Genomic DNA, 4,670 nt, shown 5'->3' on the forward strand with positions numbered 1-4,670 from the left:
ATCTAATCGTTGTTGAAGAAGTTGCAACGACCAACCCATCCGTTGCAACAAGTTTGTTTATGCGTCGCTTGTTGCAACAAGATGTAAATTTGTTGCAACAGATGGTTCAGTTGTTGCAACATATAGGTTAGTTGTTGCGATAAATCTAATCGTCGTTGTTTTAGAAGTTGCAACAAGTTGATAACTGCTGCAACAAGTTTGTGATCCGCAATTTAATGCATTAGTCAGTTGTTGTAACAAATCTTTCAATTGTTGAAGAAATTGCAACAACTAAACCATCTGTTGCAACAAGTTTGTAATCTGTTGCAACAGATGTGTTAGTTGTTGCAACAAGTTCATAATATGTTGCAACAAGTGCATTATCTGTTGTAACGGATGAGTAACTTGTTTAAAAGCTTCATATTTAGTAAACAATAAATATCATTGGTTTTCGTTGTTTACACCTAAATATGGGTAAATCAAGTAATTCTCATCAAATTACACCAACGATCCCTCGATTTGGGAAGTATACGCTTAGTTGATCATATGTCCTGACTCAGAATACCATCAAATTAGCTAGGAACATTTAGTAAACAATAAATATCATTGGTTTTCGTTGTTTACACCTAAATATGGGTGAATCAAGTAGTTCTCATCAAATTACACCAACGATCCCTCGATTTGGGAAGTATACGCTTAGTTGATCATATGTCCTGACTCGTAATACCATCAAATTGGCTATGAACATTTAGTAAACAATAAATATCATTGGTTTTTGTTGTTTACACCTAAATATGGGTGAATCAAGTAGTTCTCATCAAATTACACCAACGATCGCTCGATTTGGGAAGTATACGCTTAGTTGATCATATGTCCTGACTCAGAATACCATCAAATTGGCTATGAACATTTAGTAAACAATAAATATCATTGGTTTTCGTTGTTTACACCTAAATATGGGTGAATCAAGTAGTTCTCATCAAATTACACTAACGATCGCTCGATTTGGGAAGTATACGCTTAGAATTTCCCATCAAATCAATGAAATTACCGTCTAATCCATTAAGGATGTTAGTAGATAAATATATTGATCACTAAATATCATTGAATCCCTTTGTTTAACACTAAATATCGTTGGTTCCCTCTCGTTAATAACTAAACATATGTGACTTATATCCTAGTTGTTGCAAATCAAGCAATTTCATGATATGTTGCGAATTACATAATCATTGAATCCCTTTGTTTAACACTAAATTACATAATAAACACGCAAAGAATTGCATAATCTAGTTAGCCAGATAACATGTTGCAACAAGTACATAATCTCTGCAAAGAATTGCATAACTGTGGTAAAGAAGCACATAACCTGTTGCAACAAGTACATAATCTGTTGCAGCAGGTAACATAGCTGTTGAACAAGTCATATCACTTGTTGGATGAAACAACTCATTCCATTTGTTGGATGAAACAACTTAAGGACTTTCTGCAACAACTCATTCCATTTGTTGTAAAAACTCAAAACACTATAGGAACTTACTGTAACAAGTCATGTCACTTGTTGGAAAACCAAGTTAAGTTAGTTGCTGCAACAAGTTTGATTACTTGTTGGCAAAATCCCAACAAGTTACACAATTGTTGCAACAGAATTTTTACTTGGTGGAAACTGTTCAGAAATTACAAAACCACATAACATACATTGGTGATTTGAGCAAGATCAACATATCATTTAAACCAATTTTACTAACAGAAACAACATAAAAATGTCATAAAATCCAATTTCACAAACACAAACAATAGTAATTATTATTACAAGACATTGCAAATTTAACAACTAGGGAACAATTCGGTTTGGGCATGTAGTTTTTTTATGGCCAGCTGTTTTGCATATGGAGCATTTGTCTTTCCTCGTTGCAAGTGATTCCCCAATTTCACACCTCCTCTTTGTCCGTCTTCTTCCCGGTTTGCTCGGATCAACATGCGCAGGAGGTATTTCTCTCTCTAAAATCTCCATAGGAACTTCCCAAGATTCTTCAGAAGGCACGGGATTCATTTCCTCACAGTATGCAATTATGTAATTCTCCACCCTATAATATGGAGATGAGTAGTCATAAATCCGCCTTCCAAAGTCTTCACCATATTGGACTCGAAGCGCTGCCATAGCATGTGGGCAAGGTATTTTGTCCAGGTCAAAAACTCTACAAGTACAAGATCTTCTTTGCGTATCGATCGTTGTAACTGAACCGTGGCCGATGACGCCGAACTTGTAGTTGGCAATTTGATGGGCCAATAACTTATTACCCAAGTTGACAAATTTTGATATTTTTTTTTCCATTAAGGGAACAAAGATGGTTGGTGAGTCGATGAACTCCATACGCCTCTCATGAAATTTCTCAAGCAAACCTCCCGTTTATGGAATCAAATAGAGCAAGAATGGAAATTCTCTTTCAACATTGAACATTGAATTCACCGACTCGGCGGCGTTTGTCGTCATAAAATTATACCCGACAAAACAAACATATTAGTGTTGGAACATGTGGTCGAGGCTCACCGTGTCAAAAATCACAACAAGTACAACATCCGCCGCAACAAGTTACCTATTAGTTGCAAAGCAGATGCGTTACTTGTTGGAAAACAGTAAATGTGCAAATACCTATTTCCGGCGTAATGCCCCGCTCCATCCGTGGAATCCAAAGACGTTCAAGATGTTCGGCGGCCCCAGAACCAAATCTCTCGATTTGATTGAAATGGTCATTGAAGACATCAATATTGTACGCTTTTGCTGCTTTATAAAATTGAGATACGACCGCCCCATTGTGAAAGGTGGTTCTCAAATTTTCCCCAGGTGCCTCATGCAAAAACCATAATGACATGTAGGGAAGACAATTGAAACCGCCTTTTTTATACTTGGATGTCTATCAGAAATTATGCACAACTCAGGGGTATCCTCTATATAGCTTCTCATTTGTTCAAAAAAATATTTGTACGAAGCATCACACTCCTTGTCCACTACACAAAATGCCACTGGAAAAATATGATTCTCCGCATCTTGTGCGATTGTCGACAACAACACTCCTTCGTACTTGCTCCTCAAGAATGTCCCATCGACAAGCTATGACTTTTTTCATTTGCGCAAAACCAAGCATCCAAGCCTTATAGGCTACAAAAAAGTACTTGAACTTCCCATTTTCATCAACCTTCAATGCCGTCTTACTTCCGGATTTGCGTAACGAAGCATATAACGGTACGCATCAAGCACCGCATACCCGTGCTCATGTGTCCCCCTTGTCAAAGCCTTTGCAATCTCCATGCCCTTCCGTACCTTCCAATAACTTACCTTACAACCCAAATCCGTACGGATTGATTGACTCATATCTTTTGTAGATGGGCCTTTACCGTAAGGAAACTTATCTTTGAAGTATTCACCAATGACTTTCGCAGTAGCGTGTGGATTATGGCTCGTAATGTGCTCAGAACCACATGTGTGATGCTTTATGTAGGTTCTGATACAAAATCTGTCAGAACTTAAAAGCTTCACAGAGCCCTCAGCCACCACTTGCACTCCGATGTACACATCTGAAGCAATACACAGTACGCGAATTAATTACCTTCTTGATTCTAAAATCTTTCTTCAAGCAAGCAAGTTTCAACCAAGTGGCTAGTTCTTCCTTGTTCTTGAATGACATTCCTTTATAAAAACCTGTTTCATCATCTTGAACATGGCTAGACTGTATTGATTGTGTAGTGCCCACCGTATTGCTCGCAACTTCGGTGTATAGGAATCGGGTCAGCCCCACTTCCATTATCTGTGATATCCATATCCACCCCATCTAATTCATCATTTAACACATCTTGTTGGTCTTGAGATAAATTGTGGTTCTCTATCGGGCTTCCAACAACGTATACCCTTAAAATGGGCCTAGCTACATCATTCAAATAAGCACGCAAACGAACCTGATCAGTTATCTTAAATGGCAAGACCCTCTGATTTTCAAAAGAGCTGTGCATGTAAGTGATGGCAAGATCTTTTGGTTCACAAGTTAATTCGCAATAGGTGATGATTAGGTTCACAAAATCATTGAACATAACATCTCTTTGGACAAGCCATCGCTATCGTCTCTAACGTGTCACTACCCTTCCATCGCCAAATATATCGATTGTTCTTCTCTATCCATTCACCATGGCAATCAAACCCTATTGTTATTGAGTCCCCCATTAGTGGTGTTCGAGGTACCTGAAGATATTTTGCTTAACAAAAATTGGTCATGAGTGTACATACTAATCTATAACAAAATGAAATAGTCAAAGTGGCAGTTGTTTCAATAGATTATTGACTTGTTGGAACAAGTGGACTACTTATTGCAACAGGTAATAAAATTGTTGCAACATGTCACTAATCTGTTGGAGTCAGCTTCAGTTTTTTTGGGGTAATGTTTCAGACTGTTGAAAATGTCCAACAGATTATCGAGTTGTTGCAACAAGTGTATTACCTGTTGCAACAAGTAGTACACTTGTTGTTAAAGAAGTCAATAATTGTTGGAAGCAGCCTTCGCTTTTTGGGTTCGTTTCGTACAAAAATCGAGCCGACTCCAACAGATAGTTGAGTTGTTGCAACAAGTTGGAACACCCGTTGCAACAACTATACAACTTGTTGCAAAGAAGTCAATAATCCGTTGGAAGCAAGGCTTCAGTTT

Source organism: Lycium ferocissimum, chromosome 6, assembly GCF_029784015.1.
Source record: "Lycium ferocissimum isolate CSIRO_LF1 chromosome 6, AGI_CSIRO_Lferr_CH_V1, whole genome shotgun sequence".
NCBI classification, from domain to species: domain Eukaryota; kingdom Viridiplantae; phylum Streptophyta; class Magnoliopsida; order Solanales; family Solanaceae; genus Lycium; species Lycium ferocissimum.